The following is a 22,750-nucleotide window of genomic DNA, read 5'->3' on the forward strand; positions in this document are numbered from 1 at the left end:
ATATTACTTTCTGTCTTCAAGAAAGGTCTGATGGCTCCGTTAAGGCCTTAAGATTTTGTCTTTTTCTGAGGCCACGGCATTTGCATATTATTTGCGTGAGTTTGCATAATGGATTCAAAAGACTCCCTGCCAGTGTATAAGAGTAAAAGAAAATAAATGAAAGTGGGTGACCTTCTGCCACAGCATTCAAATCAAATATTCAGGGCATAATACCCTGAAATATGAAATAGATTAAAATTTAAACTATTGCAAACAGATAGGAAGATAGGTTTTAGAGTTCAGAGGAAAGAATGAAACCCTTATTTGGTTCCAGATTGTAAAGAATCATATTCTCCTAAAGGTCACCCCATTCAGATGATTTTCATGCCTCAGTTCCCCCTTTACAGGCCTTGCTCCTCTGCTGTGGTTAGACCAGAACATACTGCACTATTTTCCTGTCTGCCCCAAAATGCCTCAGTGGCAGAAAACTCACTATTTCTCAAGAAATTGTTCTGGCTAATTTTAGCTGCTTATATATAAGCTATGGTCTTCTACTTAAATGTAAAAAACCTTCCCTATATTGCACCCTATATAGTGGTCCTGGTCTCCTCAAGCTAACAAGCGAGTAAATTCAAGCCCTTTCATATATACCAGCCCTATGGGTATTTAAAATGATAATGTCACCAGTCCTTCCCCTTTGTAGCTTAAAAATCTCCAGTTCCCCTGTGTCACAAGCTCATGCATTACAACCCCTGTTTATGAATACTTCCCAAATATCACAGAAAATATACTGACTTGAGTTAGAATCCCATCTTTGTCACTTACTGAGACTATTAGTGATGGAATTAGATTAGTTTTTCTTTTCTTTAAAACTTTATTTTATTTTGCTATTGATGTATGTATGTGTTTGATGTGTTTGGGCTCAAGTGGAGGTTAGAGGACAATTTTGAGAAGTCGGTTCTTTCCTTCCATCTTTATGTGGGTTCTGGGATTGAAGTCAGGGCATGAGGTTTGTTCAGCAAGCACCTTTAGCCACCACGCTGGCCCTAGACTACTTTTTTCTACAAGGGACTTCTTCATATAAAATTCCATTAATATATTCCAAAATTATAATTTCCAACTGACTCATATAACAAAATTGGCTTGAGCCAATAAAATGAAGTTACACTTGCTGTGAGTTGACAATCTGCTCTCTCCTTCTTCCTCCAGATGGTATTGCTTCTTCTTGGCAAACAAAAACTAGAAAGGGCTAGCTGGAGGAGGGAGATGGGGCTGGGGCTAGCACATTCTAATGCCAATTTACTCACGGTGCCATGATGGGTAGGGTGGCCAGGAGGAGATGGAACAACCGTGATCCACACTGAGGACCATTTCTTCCAGAGAGAAAGGGATAAGCTGAGAAAAGACATCGGGAACACTTCATACTACTGATCCCTTACCGGATCAGTAGGGAGACAGCTCTGTAGACGCCATGAGTTTTCATAAATTTCGGGTGTCCTTATGTGAACTATTAACATGGATGTACATAAAGTGTCATCTATATTGTGATTCCGCTGAGGTCTCCATGGAATTCATCTTTTATGGTCAGTAGTCACTTACTGGATGACTCCAGAGTACCGATCCTTTTCATGTCTGGTGAGGTCTTATGGTCACTTGTGTGCTTCTCAGTCAGTGGTTCTCAACCCGTGGTTCACGACCCCTTTGGGGGGGGGACAAACAGCCTTTCACAGGGATCACCCCAGACCATCAGAAAACACAGATATTTACTTTATGATTCATAACAGTAACAAAGTTACAGTTACAAAGTAGTAGTAAAAATAATTTTATGGTTGGTGGTTATCACAATATGAGGAACTGTATTAAAGAGTCGTGGCAAGAGGAAGGTTGAGAACCACTTCCTTCGGTCTTTAGCATCTAAGAATGACATAGGATCCTAGAGACCTAGCTTCGTCCTTAGAGCCCTTTCTGCGTGGTTATCCAAAAGTTAATTCACTTTCAGGAACATGCAAGCTAAAACATGCATTGTGACACAAATGTGAAAAACACTGTGTGAGTCATTTCTATTATATCATGTGAGCAGCAGTAGCCGTTACGATGGCTTTCTGCTTTCTCCTCTGTATGCTTAGTTTTGCTTCTGCTTTTGGCTCAAGTCTGCTTCCTCATCCCATTGCACGCCCCCAAGATGGTTTTCTAATTGTATTCTTAACTCTTTGTATATGCTTATGGTCAAGTTTACTTCGGATCATTTTATTTCCAAATAACTTTTCTTTTCTAAATTATTAAGTCAATTGTAATCATACAAGGTGTAGAGGCTTCAAGGCCCAAAGTAGAGCAGCTCCCCTCAAAGTGACTCCCTCTCTCTGAGGTTGTATGGTGTGTCGCCGCATCTCATGATGTAGCTAAACATCTCCTGCAAATGGGAACACTACGGGGTTATCAGATTGCACAGAACTAGTAACACTGGTCATTTCTTGAGAGGTGACACACAGAGCTTCTCTCGTGTCCTGCTTGATTTTGTAGGAAGTGAAGACAAACCTCTCATCTCTCAGCTTTGTAGGTGGAGCCTAGGAGCTGATGAACAGGCCATAAAGTGCTGAAATCTAATTTGATGTTGAGATACACACACACACACATATTTGGTTTTTTGAGACAGGATTTCTCTGTTGATGTTGATATTTTTATGTGGTACATGGAGAGATCCATAGGAGAAAAAACCCTCCAAATCCCAAAGAAACAATTAGACCCAGGGGGTCATATACCACTTTAAGAAGATTAATAAATTATGAAATGTGATGAGGAAAAGGAAAATGCTGCTTGGGATAGAAGCAATAAGGTGTGGGAAAGTAGTTAAGAATCTGGGTGAATCTATTGGAATATTGACGGTGTTCTGAGTCTCCCCCCGTGAGAATATCATCTGATTGGTGGAGAAGGAAACCTTCCTTCTGGGAAAAGAGGACTCCAAGACCATCTTCCTACCCCACTCTTTCCCAGTCACCATCCATCAATATATGGCATATTTGGAGAGGGATGCTCTGCATGTAGTTAGCTGGCGACACCGCTGCCAGCAGAAAGAGCACAGTGTCTTCACATGGCAAGGATGGCTTATTTTCATATTAGAGATATCTCGCGTCTTCCTGGCCTATGTACTCAGGAGAAGGAGTCCTTCTTGCTTGATGCAAGGACAGCTGGCATTTCCTGTCTGGGGTTTCACCTTTTCCCAAGATGATCATTACTGGATGTTAGTGGAAATCTTAATTTCCTCTGGTTACATTATGGTCATTAAAAAATTGTCTGTTTTTTTTTTAAGCATGTGCCTTTAATCCCAGCACTCAGGAGGCAAAGGCAGGTGGATCTTTGAGTTAGAGGCCAGTTAACCTGGTCTAAGGAGTGAGTTCTAAGACAGCCAAGGCTTACACAGAGAAACCCTATCTCAAAAAACCATAAATAGATAGGTATGTAGGTAGGTAGATAGATAGATAGATTTATAATGTTGGAACATCTCCCAAAATCTGGATTTCATTCTTTCCTGTGGTTACCCAGATACACATAGATGCTTTTGGAAAGATATACAGTAGATCAGAACATTTGTTAATCCCCAACTTTCAATTGACTAAAATATTAGTAAAAGGATCAGTATTGGCACAAGACATCCTAAGTCCAAGTCTTAGCACAAAGAAGATTTATTGACATGAGAAGAACAAAGAGGAGGGAATACAAGACAATGTCAGGAGGCAGAGAACAAGGGAGAAGAGAAAGGGGGGAAAGGAGATGGGGGAGGTATTTTTGCCCCAGAAACAAAGGTCTGCCTCTGGATAGAGAGGAGACAGACATGACCTGTAGACAAATGGCCAGTTTATAAAAGGAAAAAGGGACTGGGCATATTAATTAGGGTGCCAAAATGGGGCTTTTGATTGTTGGACTTCAATACTTTGATACCTGGACCTTGGTGGGCAGTCTCAGGCGGAGGAAATGGCCAAATAAGGGAATAGACCTTGCTGGCTAGCTTTAGGAATGTAATCTAATGGTTTAGCAAGGAAGACAGATGGAATCAAAGAGAATGGCAAGGCCTACAGAGCCATGTTTGCCGTGCTCAGGCCTGCTAGAGTCCATCAGTTAGTATTGTTCATTAACTTCTCCTTCACTGGGTCTGTTTTATAAAGGTGGACATGTTAAAGGAATCCCCAGGGTTTGCCCTTGAAACTGTAAATGAACGTAATATCAAAAGACAGAGAAGTTGGGACTCTAGTGTGGGTCTAAGAATTGGTACTCTGAAATAAACTCTCAGATCTAAAATAAGCGGTTGTCTTAGGGTTTCTATTGCTGTGAAGAGACACCATGACCACAGCAACTCTTATAAAGAAAAACATCTAATTAGGGCTGGCTTACAGTTCAGAGGTTTAGTCCCTTATCAGTACAGTAGGAAGCATGACAACATGCAGGCAGACTTGGTGCTGGAGAGGTAACTGAGAGGTCTACATCCTGATTGCCAGGCAGCAGGAAGAGAAAGTACCTGGTTTTGGCTTCGGAAACTCCAAATACCAACAACCCCCAGTGACATACTTCCTCCAAAAAGGCCACACCTACTCTAGCAAGGCTCCATCTCCCAATATTGCTACTCCCTATGAGCCTATGGGAGCTGTTTTCATTTAAACCACTACTGTGGTCCTAAGAGTGGTGCACTGAAATCAGAAACCTTAAAGCTAAAACTAAGCTTAAAAGGAACCTAATCCATCTCTCTCACTTATCCAATTAAGAAAGACTATAATGAAGCCAGGTGTGTTAGTGCATACCGTTTTATCCCAGCAGTCCAAAGGCAGAGACAGGTAAATCTTAGCAAGTTGTTCCAGGACAGCTAGGACTGTTACACACAGAAACCCTGTCTTGAAAAACAAAAACACAAACAAAGACAAATCTATAAATGAACAGCCAATGAGTCTAATGGCCCCAAGAGTTAAGAGTTTTATACTCTACTCCTTTACTTTTGGCCTTTTTGAAATATTTTTTACATTCTGTGTGTAATCATGCTCTTAGCCCCTAGCAGTGAACACTGGAAGAAGAGTTTCCTAAATCAGCAAAGAGGTAGGCAACAACTTCCAAAGGAGCAACACAGTGGCATCCTTGCCTCATTCTAATTCCAGAAACAGCCCATCCACCCGACCTGAAGCACGTTGGGGTGGTTGAGCAGGTGAACAAAATTGCCAGGCCGACCACTATTTCCCTCTTGTTGACAGGCTTATCAGGCAGAGTTCAACAGTCTTTAAGGTTTCAATCTTCAGACACAGGCCCTCCCGTGACCTTGGAAACATCATCCCCTTCCGAATGTCCCAGTTTCTTCTCTGAAAGAGAAGTGACTCCTCCTCTGCCCCCCTCTCAAGAGTGCTTCCGAAAAGAGGGCAACCATGAAAGATGATGACGTTTATACCCCGTTGCTCATAGGAAGAGTGTGGATGAGCCGGCTCTACTCTTGCCCTCATTCTGGATAGGACTTGAAAAAGCAACTTCTTAAAAGTAGTTAGGGGCAACAACAAAATACACAGAGGAAACAATTGCTAGGTGCCAGGTGCCCTTTTAGGCTTCTGGCATGCCATACCCTTTCTATTTTCAGAACTTGTTGGCATGGGTTCTTTTCTTTTCTCAAATGTATAGATAAATAAACTAAGAGCACAGTGGCTCAGAGTTATGAGCAAGGCCAAGGTAGGAAAGTAGAGAACAGAGGACTCCTAAGTGGCTGTGTCTGCTTCTAGATTCACACTCTTGCCTGTTGCAAGGAACTGCTTGTTCGTCCTGGCCACCCAGAACCGAATAATCACACAGAAACTGTATTAATTAAACCACTGCTTGGCCCATTAACTCTAGCTTCTTATTGGCTAACTCTTACATCTTAATTCATCCCAGTTCTTTTAATCTGTACATCACTACGAGGTCATGGCCTACTAGCAAAGTTTCAGCATGTCTATCTCTGGCAGCAGATGCATGCCATCCTCTGACTCTGCCTTCTTCCTCCCAGCATTCCGTTCTGTCTTCCCCGCCTACCTAAGTTCTGCCCTATCAACAGTCCAAAGCAATTTCTTTATTCATTAATGGTAATCACAGCACACAGAGGGGACTCCCACATTACTTGCCCCCACTATATTTCCCTCAAGACACACCTTGTTGATAGCAGACATAAGCCCCTAACCTTAGCCATATTGCATGAGATGTGCTGGACCTGGGAGTCGCAGGCCTTCAGGATCTACATCCAGAACCTCCCACTTTTCAACCCTGTAGGGTGATTCCTCCTCTTACCTTTCAGACAACCACATTTTCCCAGGAAGGAGAAAGTGTTGGAAAGCATGATCAGCCTTAGAAATTTAATCAACTGGGCGGAAAGCAATCAAGATGCCATCTGGACAGGCTCTGACTTGCTGCCCAGAAGATAAAGACATATGGACTTAGGAAATGCCAAAGACGTGCTGACTTGATCCCCAGGCCTGTAGGCTTCCCCTTGCTTCACACAGACACACTCTGTAATTGTTCAGAAGCCACAGCTTGGAGATATGCAAGGCCACCGAGGGTCTGATGCTGTTTTGCAGCGTTGATTTCCTGCCTTCTAACCAATGAACACTTGAGCCGTGGCTTCTGAGCTGCTGAGAAGGTCTGTCTGCAGAGGCCACTCTAAATAGGCCTTTCTAATGATGGGGCAGGAGGTGGCTGCCCTAGGCCTAAATTATCATTGATTTAGAGCCTCTGAGTTAGGACACATAATGACTGCTGATCGTTAAGTAGGACTGAGACAAACGCTGTGGACATAGAGGCCGAGTAAGGGACGAATGAGATTCACCACCCAGTGTCTCCGATAAGCCATTTCCTTCCCGTGAAGTAGGTTCTTCCCCGTGTGCAAGACCTCAGCCTGTTTGAAGGATTCTTTGCGGAGGACACAGAGGCTGGGGTAGAGCCGAGGAACAAAAAGTGAAACGTCAAGATTCTTCAAGGAGAGCTTTAGTGGCTGCAACGTAAAAGCATTTGCGTGTGTTTTCTAAACAGCTGTTCAGATGCATCTTCAACCCCACCAGTTTCTATTTTAAAGAGAAATTCAGATCCTTTCAATAAACTTTCAAGTGATCCAAATTCTGCTGACCTAGAACCCAGCTCTCATCCCATTCTTACTCCTCAGAGAAGCATTGTTTTGCTCTACATAGACCCTCTAAATCCCTCTCTCTGTAGATACAACTGGTAAGACACAGCTCACAAGACCCTCTGTTAGCTCCTGTGTGGTTGGGATGTGTGAAGGATATTTAGGGTTCTGGTGGTGGGGTGGGGGTTAAGGTCATTTTTTTTTGGAGCAATTCACATTTCTTAGTTTTGATTTCAAAATAACAAAAACTATATGTGGAAATATTAATAGTTTCTGGTTCTAATCTAACGTGTTGAGAGACTCTGACTGCTGATTTAAAAACGAAATAAACCCAATAGCAAGAATTGCACCCCTGGAGCTGGAAGTTGATGGGGCGTTGGCAGAAGCCTTATAGTCCCACTGGTACCCTGTCCTCGAGAAGGAGCATCTTTATTCCTTTGCTTTTCTTCGTGGCCGTGCGTATTTCTTTACTAGGTGTCCATTTCATTTCTGTTGCATTTTATTTCTGAAGATCACTTTGCCTGCCTGCCTGTTAGCAGTCACTCCTGGTTAAGTATCTTCTCTTTAGACTTTCAACTGTTATGTTTTACTTATTTCTTATTATATGCATGCCTGGGGGTACACGTACATGGGTGCCAGTGCTTGAGGAGGCCAGAGACCTCAGATTCCCCCGGAGCTGGAGTTAGAGGTGATTCTGAACAATGAACACTCGAGCTGTGGGTGCTGGGAACTCAGTTCAGGGTCTCTACAGGAGCAGCAGGTGCTGTCAATGGCTGGGCCATCTCTCCAGCCCGGCTGGTCTGTGTTCCATTGTGGCTGGCTGTTCATCATGTGCTCCTCCTTCTCCAGAGCTCGATATCTGCAGGATCACTATATGTCTTAGAATCTCCGCTCTCTTTCCCATCTTCTAAACATTGACGTGTATGAGTTTGCTCTGAGCTCAGATGTCCGGTTGGGTCAGCAATTGGAGGGTCAGTGTTGCGCTCTGCCACAGGTTTCAGCTTCACACTTCCTCCAGGTCTGGGACTCCAGTGGTCAGCTAAATCTGGCTAAGAGGATGCACCCGGTTGGCAGTAAATCAAGGGGTGGTGGGTGGCTCCACCCCCGCCATGCATCAAGGCCTGTTACTCTGGTGTTGCCAAGCACGGGCACAAGTGTCTACCCACACCGTGTGTGTGTGTGTTTAAAGAGAGAAGTGTGTGGAGACTGTAGAATAGAAACTGGAAGCTAAGAATTGTTGTAGCTTGGGACTTTTCAACAAGAGGAAATGCTCTTCCTTGGTAACATTCTTTTTCCATTTGATATTTTTCATTTTATATTGCTGAATAAGCATGTGTCCTGATAGAGCAGGAATAACTGAATGTCAATATATAGAGAAAGGCCTCGCACAGACATGCAATCAGCAGTTTCCAGGTTTGGAGAAAATTGTAAAATTCTCGCATAGTTGTCTTTTTATGGAACACCGCTAGTTCCTGTTGCAATCTATTCTTAAACAAACCAAGAAGAGAAAGAAGAAGAAATTCTGAAACCCCACTTTCACTTTCTTCTCTAATTGAATTTGTGCTAAATGAATCCGCCATAAAAATTGAAATTTAAAGGACAAATATAGTCTGCTTTTGTTGTTGCTATTGCTGACTTTTAAATTGATTTTTTTAACATTGTCATACATGTAATTCAATCCTGCTCACTCTCTCCCCTTACTCTGTCTTATCTCCCTCTGTTCTTATCAATGCCCCCTCCTCCATACCTGTTCCGTTCTCAGGTTCATGACTTTTGGTTTCGTTTGGTGACCCATTTAGATCAACCATGGCCATTCATGTGATCATTGGAGTATAGCAAGGGCCACCAGTGGGAAGATAACTGAGGGCAATGACTTCCCTTCTCTTTGAAGCTATCGGCAGCAAAGGTTAGCAAATAGTTCATCAGTGAGAAGCGGGACCCCAGGAAGTCCTCCCCGACTCATGCTTGACTGAGGGCTGATTGGCCTATTTTTGCATAGACTTAGTGGATGCATCCCTAACTGCTATGAACTTGTGATTGCAATGGCTACGTCTTGCCTAGAAAGTGGCATTCTTCAGCCCTTTTTTTTTTTGCTGTCTTCTTGATATTTTACTTTTTCTGTCTCCTCTTCTTTAGTGTTCTCTACGCCTTTGAAGAGCAAATACAGATACCTTGTTTGGGAATCAGTACTCCCCTGTCACTCAGTACCTTGTGAAGCCATGAGTCTCTGTATGAACCATTGTACATGGAAGAGGATTTTCTGATTAGGGCTGGGAGGAGCTTTTGTTATAGATGAAGACAAACATTTAGAAATTAAACATTGCAGCTATACAAGTGTGCAGCGAGAGCCACAGCATTCAGTTACTCACCTCCAGCACCTAGGACTTCCGTGACTACTGGTTTCTGATTAGGTCTTTAGAACCTGGTATGGATTCCCTTCTGTGGAATGGGCCTTAATTCCAGGTAGAGAGCTGTTGGTTACCCCATGCTGCTATTGCCACTCTTGCACAAGTGGGCACATTTTGCTTCGTAGATGGTCTTATAGTCCATAGGGTTCACAGCCAGATAAGGCCACTGGTACTCTCCACTCAGCAGCCCACAAAGCATCTTCTGGAACTGTGAAAGCTAGCTGCCAGAGAGGAAGCTTTCCACCCAGTACTAGCTTGCTTTCCCTTCATCAGACAAGAAACATGGTACCTTCAGCAATAGGATCTCTTATCATCTAGTTCTGGTGGTCAGTCATGAGGAATGCAAGAACCCACAGAGGTCTGGGGATTTCAAGGTCCGCATAAGGATGTGTAGCCTTGGTACAGGAACTTAGGCTGAGTAACCCACAAAGTCAGGAGCAGCTTTGTTCCCGCCTTGTAGGGCAATTGCCTTGAAGCTCTTCAGAGAATTATATGCTCTTAAAAGCAGGCTTATCTCTGAATAAGGTGAAAATGACTGGTCGCTCTCACAAAATTATCTTAGTCAAGAAAACAACGACAACCCCAAAGGACAACCCCAAAGGACAACCCCAAGTGACAACCCCAAACGACAACCCTAAAGGGCCATGTATTTGGGAACTGGTCGAATTTGGATTGGGATAGACTATCTTCTACCCAATCTGATTTTTCCTTTTGGTGGGGAGCAGGTAAACACCGAATGCTCAGCCTCCTTCTCCAGTGCTTACAGAACTACGGAGCTGAGGCCAGTGGCTAACCACTTGTCACAGGTCCTGACTGATGCCCACATTGACACAGTGTCCTAACCACATGTCACAGTCCTGACAGATGTCGTCCATACAAGCACAGCATCCTGCCTCATCTGATGACTGAACTGTATCTCTTGCTCACCTGTGATACTCAAACAAACAAACCTAACATCACTGACTCCCATGATGCAAACATTCTGGGTCATTTATGAAGTTTCTTAATGGTTCTTGACTCATGAAGCAACGACGGTGGTGGGAAAGTCTAGGTGGGTAAGGGGAGGTCGGGGGTGGGGCAGCATCAGAACAATCACATTTGCTCAGTGCTTTCCAGAAAGCCTAGACCAGAGTCAAGTCTTGAGGACAAGGGCAGAACAAGCTAGGAGAATTCCATCTCCAGCTAGTCCCTTTGTGACTTCGCTTCCTGAGCCCTTTTCTTGTTGCTGTATTTGCCTGGTCTCCTTTAACCCTGCTGTTTCCTTAGAGAATCCTCATTTGGCCAGGGGCACACATGAACCTGCTGCCCACATTAAACAAATGAAAGGAGGGAGCAATGTTATTTAAAAATCTGTCATTGCTTTTACTGTCTACATTTTGCTTTTTAAAATTTGTATTTTTTAAATGTTTTTCTTTTCAACTCCAGAGAAGTAGACAGTAAGAGCTCCTGGAGGACTTTAGAACCTGTCACGTCAGCTCTGCAATTGGCACAAGCTGGGTTGAGAGGCTGGGAAGGGTCCTTTCTTCAATTATGGTGGAACCCAGCTGGAGGGAGGTGGGTGCAGTGGAGGGAGGAGAGGTAGAATCCAGAAGCCCACTGTTGTTTGAATCCAAAGGAAAACATGCTGGGATGGGTCAGAAGGAAAGTAGCCCCCTGTGGAGAGGCGTGGACTGGAGAGTCCTGGGGCAGCTAGAGAAAGGACCAGAGTCTGCAGGAGGCTGGAGAGTGCTGTCCCCTCTCTGTGAGGCCCCCACTTCCATGTTTTGTTTCATTTTTTCCTTCAGGAAATGACACAACACCTCTCAAACATACCAGAGCAAGCAGTGAGAGGAAAGAAGGCAAAATTTCTTTTAAGCAATATACTTTACTTAACAGACTGTAGCAAATGCTACTTAATATAAAATCAGGAAAACTAATGAAAACTAGGACTACTTAAAACATCGTAAGTGTCAAGTTTATTAGAAGGGCAGATATTTCCAAATACATACAAAATGACAACACTTTGGGGTGACCGAGATTAATTAATTTTATTAAAGTAGTTATTTTATAATACATCTCTACACCAATGCAGTATGCTGGCTGAAGTCTGGAAAAACATGAATATTTACCCGTGGCATCCACACAATGCCTTCAAAACTCAGGGGGTGACATTGTCATTTTCAGAACAGCTTAATTTCAGTATTTTCATTGGAACTACCTGGCCGTAGAATTCACAGTTGAGGAAGTAGGTTGGTATACTCCCGTTTCCATACCCAGGTTGACTTAAAAGTTTATTTTTGAGCCAGGCGGTGGTGGCGCATGCCTTTAATCCCAGCACTCGGGAGGCAGAGGCAGGTGGATCTCTGTGAGTTCGAGGCCAGCCTGGTCTACAAAGGGAGTTCCAGGACAGGCTCCAAAGCTACAGAGAAACCCTGTCTCGAAACAAACAAACAAACAAACAAACAAACCAAAAACAAAACAAAAAAAAAAAACTGAGCTGAGCATCTGTCTTCATATTTAAATTAATCCATATGAATTAAGATCCAACGTTCAGAATACAGTCGCTCATTTCGTCTGCATGTGAGCTAGTGGGTGAGGTAAGATTAAATAGCAAGTTGCCGCCATCCTGTGCCCAGGCTTCCCCATCTTGCAGTCTCCGGAGTCTGCTCAAGTTTGGGTTTTGAGCACCAAGTCGGTTCGTTTCTTCGCAGCACGCAGCTGCCACCTAGTGGCCACTGTCTGAATGACACAGAGAGAGATTACCGGGAGAAAACCACCGATGGCTACAGGACCTCAACCTCTCTTGCAATCCTGAAAAATGGGAGCCTGCCCTTGCTGGGAACCTGGTGTGACACTGTACTGCTGATGTGTCCTTGTGGCTGGAGGACGGCATTAGCTACCTCTGGAGACAAGAGATGGACATCATCTCCCATAACCCTAAGGTGTTTGGAGAACAATGAATATATCCCAGCATGCCCCATGCCACAGGTACAACTCCGGGTCCCCGCAAAAGTTAGAGTCCCCGTTCTTCCCTGTGCTTAACGCATTTACAGCTTCCGAACCTTGTGTTTGCTGGAGCATCTCCTTCTATTTAATTGTGAAATTGGTGACAGTCCAGGTATTAGGAGTCTGTCCAAGAATTGTAATTGGGTGAATAGATGGACAGTTCTTGGTCATTTCAAGAAATGAAGAAACTTCCCTGGATCTAACATCCATAGTAACTGCCTGTGGTCTGTGTGCGGTCCCAGGCAAACTGAGAATCAGCTGCGTACACAGCAGCTCTTGAATCCGTCATCTCCATTCGCTTTGCAATCTACTGCAGTACCACCCAAAATTCTCCTTCTTCATGGCTCCAAAACTCCACGCCGCCTTATTTCGTCCTTAGACTTCTCTTCCTCCAGGTCTTCCAATGTCAAGATATGGGGCATAGCATGCCTTCCCTCCTTCCCCTGGCTTTCTATCTGTGGTGACCTTGGAGCCTGACGCCTACACGGAGTCCGTGAGACACACGTGGCGCATCTAAGATGAGATGTGCCTGCCTCTCCAATCAGTATATGACTGGAATCTTGGTTCAATGTTTCAAAAATACTATTGATGCCTGTCTTACAGTATTTTCCATCTTACAAGTTTACCAGGGCCTCTGAGACATATCACCACACGCGGATTGACTCAACGGGGTACATACGACCTTTCAAAATTCTGCAGGAGAGAAATCTGAAAGAGATTCCACTGGATTTGCACTCCAGCTGCTGAGAAGGCTACCCTTTCGACGTGGGCTTCAGAGATGAGGTCATCTCTTTCTGCTCTTGGTGGCTGCTAGCATTTTTTGATATATTGATGTTTTTCCCGAGGAACATAACCTATTTTATTTATCTGTATATTATCCATAACTGTGTCTGTATATCTATCTCTCCATCCATTCGTCCATCCATCCATCTGGAATTGGCTCACGCAGTCACAGAGGCTGCCATGTAAAATGTCCTACAGTCAACAAGCTGGAACAAGCACTCTAAGTTCCAGGGTGAGGGAAGAAAAAGGCCAGCACCCCAGTTCAGAGAGGAAAAATGACTTCCTCCTCAGCCCTTTTGTTCTGTTCAGTTGGTTGAGCAGGGCTCAGAGCAGGAGAGCAATCACTTTAGTAGCCTCCAGAAACAACCTCACAGGCACACAGAATTTGATTTGACCAAACCTCTGGGAACCCATGCACGTTCAAGTTAATATGTAAAATTAACTTTCAAGCTTGCCCATGGCCACATCTTTCAATCTTTAGGCCAGCATCATCAATTCTCTCTGCTGCCTCTTTATTCTGTGTGTATGTTTTTAGCATTCCTCTGACCTTATTTTTTTTATAAGGTTGACACAGGATCTTTTTATTTAGTCCAGCCAGACAGCCAATTTTCAATCTGTTTAGCTCAACCCCCTGAGGTCTGTGATTATAGGTCTGTCACACCCTCCCCACCTATTGGCTCCCCGGAGTGGTGTATATGATTACATATCCACCTACTCAGATAAATCTGATAATTTGCTCATTTAATAACCTCAGTTAAATCACATCTGCTAAAACAATGTTCGCCAATAAGGTAGCATTCACGGATTTTAGGGCTTAGAATACTGTACCGGGCTTTTTCTTTTGGGCTGCCAACCAGCACCCAAATCATGACATGGGCACTTATTATCAATTTTGAATGCTCAGTCTAGGTTAGGCTCGATTCTGGCTAGCTCTTTTAACTTAAATTAACCTGTTTCTCTTTACCTTTTGCTTCAGGGCCTTTTAGTTTTCTTTCCTCCTGTATATCTTACTTTTACCACTTCTGTCTGTCTGACTGGTAGCTGCCTGACTTCCTCCTCCTTCTTCTCTTCTTTCTCTCTCAAGCCTAGAGATCTTCTGCTGTTCATTCTCTCTGCCTGCCAGGCCCCTCCTATCCCTTCTCTGCCTAGCTATTGTCTGTTCAGCTCTTTATTAGACCAGTCAGGTGCCTTAGGCAGGCAAGGAGAAACAAGTGTCACACATCTGTGCACAATTAAACAAATGCAGCAAAACAAAAATAACACACCTCTACACAGTTAACGTAATATACCACAGCATAAGCAAAAGCAACACACGTCTACACAGTTAACGTAATATACCACAGCATAAACAAAAGCACCACACCTCTACACAGTTAACGTAATATACCACAGCATAAACAAAAGCACCACACCTCTACACAGTTAATGTAATATACCACAGCATAAATAAAGGTAGCACATCTTTCCCTAGTTAAAATAATATTCTACAACAGAGTACAAGTACATTTGGAAGACCATTATTTAGCCTTCTCTACCAATTAAAGTATTAGCAATTACCACCAAGTTTCTTGAATGAGAAAGTCTGGACCCACCACTGTCATTGTCAACAAATGTCGCCTCAATTCATTTATAATGTATATAGGTTTCATCTTCTATCTTCTAAGTGAATATTAAATCTTATCAGAAATTTTCGCTCACCTACACCTACCTACCCACAAACACAATGTCCTTCCTGGACTGTTTTAGCGGTTTTCTTGAGTCAATTATATTTTCTTATTGGTGAACTATCCATCTCCATGCACTAGGCCGAGAGGTGGAGAGAAAGGACCATCCGTGGTTTTGCACGCCTTTGTAGGTCCTGGCACAGTGCCTGGTACTGTGTGGATGTGCTCAATCAATCATCCAACACCTGTATCAAAGGATGGATCGTGAGCGAGGGAGGGGCTCCCCTTCTAGTCAGTGGCCATCCAAAACCTTCTTCTCGTGGTGTTTTACATTTGAGGAGAAAGAGAGAGAGGGAGAGAGAGAGAGAGAGAGAGAGAGAGAGAGAGAGAGAGAGAGAGAGAGAGAGAATGCATAATAAATGCATAGTAACTTTATCATACATACATATTCATATTCATGTGCATCAAAATGATGTTTCACTCAACAATGGATTGCATACGGGTAGGTGGAGTGAGTTCCTTCCTCTCTAGTGCATGCACCATGGCAAAATCACCCACAGACTCCTTCACTAGAAGTATCTCTGTTCTTAACTGATACATATGGTTTATGACATTAGAATGTGATCTGAAAAAAATAGGGTACCTCCAAAGGGGATAGCTCTGGATGGGGTGGAGCCTCCTAGTGGACAGATGAGGAAAGACTTCTAGGAACAGATGGGATGTGTTATGACCCTTAGGAAAGAGGGCCCCAGGACCCAGCGACAACATTTCAGGAAGTCCCTGAGGTGGGATGGTCTTGACTAAGAGGAAGATGGGCCTGTCTGGAGAATGTGAGAAAAGCAGGGAGCAGTGGGAGGTTGAGACTGAGCAGCCACCAGGATCGGTGAGCGTAGGGCTTTCTAGGGTGATTGTGAGGTGATAGTCTCTCCCTTCTCCTCCCAACCCTTAGATGGGACGGTTGCTAGAAGGAGGAAGAGGGACACCTCTGAGGTTGGAAAGGTATATCTCTGCCTCAGGAACAGTGACGGACACAGAGATGGAGGTCAAAGATGGGATGGCTTGCGTGGAGGTGACCGCAGTATCAATAGTCAGAAGGGTCAGATTTTGTTTGCAGATGGAAAATAGGAACAACAGGTCTTCTGGACAGGATTAGATGACAGAGAAGGAGAGAGGGAGAACAAGGGTCAGAACAGCAAGGCGTCTTGCCACTATCAGAGAGGTTCTCGGTGTAAGCAAGTGGAAGCCGGACTAAATTAACCATTTTATCTGAACGCCCCCTCCAAGTGTCTTAATTCCCTAAAGCCACTGGAACAGCACAGTCCTTTGCAACAGCTGCATGGCCTCGCCATCCATCCTTCCCTGGAGAGAGTCTGATCCCTTCCCCAAACTCAGGCCCATCGCTGGGCCTCCCCGCCATCTGTGCGCACTGGCCTCAGACCAACCCTTTGCTCGGAATAAGGCACGGCCCACATCAGCCTCGGCCCTTACACAAACAGAGGGGACAGGGTGGCCTGGACTCTGCTGTGGTCTGAGTCTTGGCACACGGTGTGGGTGTTCTTCTGTTCTTCACTTTTTATTCTCACCCAGGGTTCTCAGGGGTTGGCTTGGCTGCTACTCACAGCCCCGTCTCCTTGTCCTGCTAAGGGACAGTCAAGAGCAATCGGCAGTCCTTTAGGTTGATGGAGGCTTTAGCTCTTGCCTCAGGTGGGCTTTTACTCAGGAATTAGGGTGACAAATATTCATGGTCACACAGTGCTTCCATGAAGTCAGTAACCTCTGGTCAGAGTAGAACCAAGGACGCCTCCAGGTGCTGGCCAAGGACACGAATCTTTGAGGTCTCTTCCCTCAGTTGCCTGGCCCCCTTTTATCTCTTGTTCTCATCGGTGCCTCCTTGCACCCCATTGCCTCCTGGATTGAAATCTCCTTGTCAGGCTCTGAGGTGTTTGACACGACAGGCAGAACGAAGGATCTGCAGCTGTCTCGGCGTAGGCTTGCTCCCTGTGCCCCGTGTCTGTGTTGCTATGTGGGTCACGTGTATCAGGCGCTGCGGGAGGGGGGGGGGCAAGAACAGTTGTCTGCAGTAGTTGGCTTTGTTTTGACCTAGTCCCTACCCCGCAGAAGCCTCTCAGTGGGGTACAGCAGAGGGTCAGGCATCTCTTGTTTCCTTCTTGATAGTATTTGGAGGGCTACCATTTGGCATCTCTCCCAACTTTTGCTTGGGAGTGTGTACACATCCCCAGGAGAACACAGACGATACCTATTTAAAACAAAAAGCGTTGGCGGGTGTGTGGGTGGGGGTGGGGGGATGTTGATGAATTTAAATGGACTCAATTATTTGTTCTGGAATGATCCGTGTTTATTTAAGTCACCAGCCTCCCTCCTAAAGTGCAGTCACAAGTTCTCTCAAGTTCCCCAGACACCCAAATAACCCCATATTTCAAAACCTTTGCCCTTCCCCACATCCTACCCCTAGGCTACCTTGGTGGCTGAGTGTGACAGGTGCATTGTGGGTCAGATGGCCTGGACAAGTGAAAGGCCTCTGTCACGTTCCACATCAGGAAATGAAAAGGTGTCTCTGGGGAACTGAAAACTGTATGGCCAGAGCACATGGTTTTCACGCCATTAGGCAAAGCAGTCTGGACCAAACACTACTGGCAAGAGCACAGACATCTCTGGTCTCCTCTCAGGCCTTGCCTTTGGCCCTGCCTTGATTAGCCTTGGAATTTACAGCTGTCATGAGTTCTGCTTTAATTAGAGGACCCCAGGGGAGAGATCTGGAACCAGAACCAAGTGCAAGGGACTGTCCCCATTCATTACCTTCCAGAAACATTTCTGACCTGGGGTGGAGCTGAGCCACCTTTGGCCAGACTGGCGTCTCAATGACATTCATTCTTTTTAGGTGAGTTAAACATTGCTACTAAGGTGTAATCAACTGAAGTGTCGAAGGCATTTCTCATTATTCTGATAGCAGTTGCGGCAAAATCTGCCATGAAGCTGGGTTTCCCCATGCGTAGTTTAGATAAGTCAGTACCGCAGGGAGAGACGTGAAACTTCATTTGAGGAAGTGTGACCTCTGATGCTAACCTCTTTTTTAAATGCTGCACAGGCACTAGGAGAGGTCATAGTTTTGTCTTCAGAGGCTTGTCTCTGGAGAAGCATCCCTGGGGCTCCTGTCCAGAAGAATCAGATTTTGCTTGGTGTCCTGAGAGTCTTGAATGCTGGAACCTGTTCCTTGACCTCTCCGTGTGAGAGGACATTGATTTAGCATTGACTATGGCTCAACACTGTTCTAAGTGATGCAGACCTACTACCATAGGTGGATAAACCACTGACTATTACCATAGGTGTATAAACCTATGTTAATGAAAGGACCCAGAATTCCTAAGAGGTGTGTGCATTGTGTTCCTTTGCTTCCTTTGCCTCTATGAAAAGCAACAAATGTATGTACCATAAATCATTTTATCTCTTTCTTTCTCTATCTCCTTCTGCTTGCCTGTCTCTGTCTGTCTGTCTGTCTGTCTGTCTGTCTGTCTCTCTCTCTCTCTCTCTCTCTGTGTATGTGTATTTGCAAGTAGAGGAAACAAAGAAAGATGACCAAGAAAATGGTACCTAAGTTATTTCTGTTATTTCTAAGTTGATGGACTGATGTGTTGATGGATGAGGGTGTAAGCAGGAGAATTTTCTCTTTATGTAATTTGCTCTCTTTGAATTATGGTGTGTGTGTGTGATATATGTATATATCATGTAGATGTGTGTGCACACACGTTCATGTTAGTGTGCATGCACGTGTATGGAGGTGGGGTTCAGTATTGGGTGTCTTCTTCCATCACTCCCCATCTTAGTGTTTGAGGCAGGGTTTCTCATTGAATCTGAGGCTAACTGTTTGGGGTAGAACAGTCTGGACAATGAGCTCCAGGGATCTGCCTATCTCTGCATCATCCCACAGTGTTAGATTATATGTGCATTAGGCTCAGCTCTTATGTGGGAGCTGAGGACCCAAGTCAGGTCCTCACACTCACGCAGCAGTGTTTTATTGCCTGAGCCTTGACCCTGGAATTATTTTTAACCAAGTGGGAACTGATGTGGGAGGGTCTTCTGTTTTGTGTTGATTTCATTGGTTAATAAAGAAACTGCCTTGGCCATTTGATAGGCCAGCCCTTAAGTGGGTGGAGGAGACCGAACAGAATGCTGGGAGGAAGAGGGAAGTGAGGCAATCGCCATGCCTCTGCTCTTTGGGTCAGCCACCATGGAGCCAGCCACCAGGTCAGACATGTTGAATCTTTCCCGGTAAGCCACCACCTCATGGTATTACACAGATTATTAAAAATGGGTTAATTAGGATGTGAGAGTTAGCCAAGAAGAGGCTAGAGCTAATGGGCCAGGCAGTGTTTAAGTGAATACAATTTGTGTGTTGTTATTTCCGGGGTTAAGCTAGCTGTGCGGGAGCAGGGAAGGACAAAAAGCAGGCCTGCCTGCAGCTCCTTCTACAGGGAACCACTTCTATTTCAATAAAAAGCCACTATATTTGTTTGGAAATGGAACAAGACGAGATGTGGAGAATCCCAGGGAGAGCAAGCCCAGTATATTACTGTATCCAGAACTCTATGGGAGCAAGATGGAGCAGGAGGGATTGATAGAGGGAGGGAAGTGAAAAAAGAGAGTGGGGGTAAAGGAGGAGGTAAGGAGAGAGAAAAACAAGGGCAGGAAATAGCAGGTAAAGTTTGCTTGTGTCAAATGAAAACAAGAAGTGAGATTGCACCTGTAACTCATTGTGCAAGTGCAATTTTAATCCTAAACTTTCCCTCCTGATGAGACATGCTCACTTTCTCATGCTCTGAGACTCAAATCCTATTGATAACAGTGTATAAGACAATTATTATTGTCCTCAGTTGGGATATCGGCCATTACACAGTGCTCAGATATATGGAGCAGGAATTGTCTTTGTTGGGAATGTGAGAGTCAAAGTCTAAGAGACTCAACCTCTGGATAAAGACAGCACACACCCTCGAAACTCTGCCACGGGCACCCAGCCTTTTGACATTGTGTCACAACATTGCCATCTGTAAAGTTTGCATTTGAGAACTGCACAGTCCAGTTTGAAAAGTGGAAAAGTATCTCATCATGTTGCTTATGGTTTTGTATTGGAAAGCGTTTATCTTTAACTGCAGAATGACACATGCAGCCCACGGCCACAGGTTGAGTGTGCTTGTAGGTACAGAAACTGCAAGGTGATGGGGTTTCAGAGAAGAGAAGGATGTTCTCTTGGGTAGAGCAAGCTGGCAGCGAGCCACCGGAACACGAGTTGCTGGTGGCTTGGTTTTCATCCCTTTTTGGAACTGGTGACAGCGGTGGGAATGAGCAGCAGCAGCCGAAACGTCAATTCTGTATTGGTTGAATCCACAGTTACGGTAGCTTCCTTCTGTATTGCGACTGTACTGTGTTGACTGGCACCTGTAATGACTCTGACCTGATCACAGAGTGCACTCTCTCTTTATCTGGCGCCACACATTGGGGGGCCACTCCATTTGTAAATGGAGGTAGCACTTTCCTGTCCCGACTGCAAGATCCCAAATAATCACACAGAAACTTATATTAATTAGGAAGTGTTTGGCCTAAGTTCAGGCTTATTGCTAACTAGCTCTTACATTTCAATTAACCCATTTTTAATTAATCTGTGTCATGCCATGGTCTGCTGGCATGTTGTTTCTTGGGCAGCTGCTTGAGTCTCTGCTCGCCCCTCCACATCCAAGTCCTAAGTTTGATTGTTCTACCTAACCCTATCCTGCCTGGCTCTTGGTCAAACAGTCTTTATTATTGACTAATGGGAACAAAACAGAACCATCCAATAGCAGGGCAGGGTCTTGGGTTCCATTTTATGTAAGCTGAGGGAAGCTACTCGTCCCAAGCTGCAGTGGAATAAAGGAAGAGATGACAAAGAAGTGCATGAGAAAGCATCTGGAGGTTTGGGGGCTAGAGTCCAGCTGGTGAGAACTGTCTTAACCTGGGAAGGAGTAAAGCAGGCAGTTATTCAAGACTATTGGCCACAGGATACAGAGCAGTGGTTATGGCCTGGGTGTCAGGACACAGAAAGCCACTGGTGCCATTTGAGCCTGGCTGTTCAGGAGGACAGGGTTGCAATGAACACCTCTAGGTAAGGGAGCAAAGAAAGAAGATGAGCTAACATGGACTCGGGCCTTGTACATTGTCCACACAAGTTTGAGAACAATGAAATCAACTTATAATATTTTATAATTGATAGATTTTTTTTTTACATAGAAACCCATTATTCCCACCCTGATGCAGGAAGAGATGGTGGAGTTAACCGTGTCAGGGAGAGTGGAAATCCCAGAAGAGGTTTTCTATTTTGTTTTTTGTTCTTTTTCTTTTAACAATGAGAGGGCTTTTTAAAAAAGGAAGATGATCACGAAGGTAAGGGCTGCGGAGATGGCTCAGGTGGTAAAATGCTTGCCCATCAGCATGAACACCTGAGTTTTCATCTCCTGGATCCCCTGGAAGCCTTTCAGGGGCTGTATGATCTCAGCGTGGGGAACAGTGATTTGGAATGTCTGTTCATACAGTGAAGCTGTGTCTCTGCCTAAGGCACCTTCTGACTGGTTTACTAAAGAGCTGAATGTCCGTCAGCTAGAGAGGAGAGAATAGCGGGGACTACTGCATATTCTGGGGGAGGGAAACTGGGAGAAGGAGTGTTTGTGGGTTCTGGATTTGTGATTTCATCAGCAAACTTGGAGGAAGTCAAATTTGCAGGACTAAGAAGAGGTAACTAAGCTACATGGCAGACTGTAGATTAAAAAATATGAGTTAATTAAGTTATAAGAGCTAGTTGGAAAAGAGCCTAAGCTAAAGTCAACTTTCATAATTAATATCAAGCCCCTGTATTATTATTAGGAAGCTGGCAGTCCACAAAAGAAAGTCCGACTAGGTCTGAGAGAACTTGTTAAAGAGCAGCGCGGGGTGACATAGGGAAGCAGAGACAGGCGGCTCCCCCCAGGTCTCTGTCTCTGGCTGGCCTAGCTCCAGCAGTGAGCTCCAGGTTCAGTGAGAAGCCCTGCCTCCAAAATGGTAGAAACAACAACAGCAACAAAACTGACCCTTGGCCTCCTCATGTGCATGAGCCCACACACCCACTCACTTATACACACTCAATCTCTTCCATACACACACACTCACTTATATACACCCAATCTCTTCCATACACACACACACTGATAAATACTCAGTCTCTTCCATACATACACACTCACTTATACACACTCAATCTCTTCCATACATACACACACACTCACTTATACACACTCAATATTTTTCATACACACACACACACATACACTCACAACTTAAGAAAAACAATTAGAGGTGTTAGAGGAATCAAGGCAATAGGGTGCTGATGGGAAGGGCAGTTTTGTAACTCCAGTTCTACTTGTTTAACGAGGGGTCTGGCACACAGCAGGTCACGTACCCAGGAGGCGGTGGAGAGGTGAGGGGAGGGAAGTCCTGTCGAGGTGCTGCGAGGTCTGGAGAACCTGTTTGGGAGAATGTTAGCTGAAGGAAACACAGTTTGCAAATGTCGGGACCTTGGCACAAGGTCACACCAGAGGAGACATCTTATTTGACCCTCAGTATTAAAAACAATGAAATCAACTTATAATATTTTATAATTGATAGATTTTTTTTTTTACATAGAAACCCATTATTCCCACCCTGAGCTATCATGTCCCTCAGGGCCTGCTTCCTCTGGCGACTGTAATTGGATTGGGGGTGAAAGGAGCCGCTGCGGTGCCCATCCTGCCTCTCTCCAT

The sequence above is a fragment of the Alexandromys fortis genome, unplaced genomic scaffold (assembly GCF_014885135.2).
Source record: "Alexandromys fortis isolate MF-2015 unplaced genomic scaffold, M_Fortis_MF-2015_v1.1 scaffold_76, whole genome shotgun sequence".
Lineage (NCBI taxonomy): Eukaryota > Metazoa > Chordata > Mammalia > Rodentia > Cricetidae > Alexandromys > Alexandromys fortis.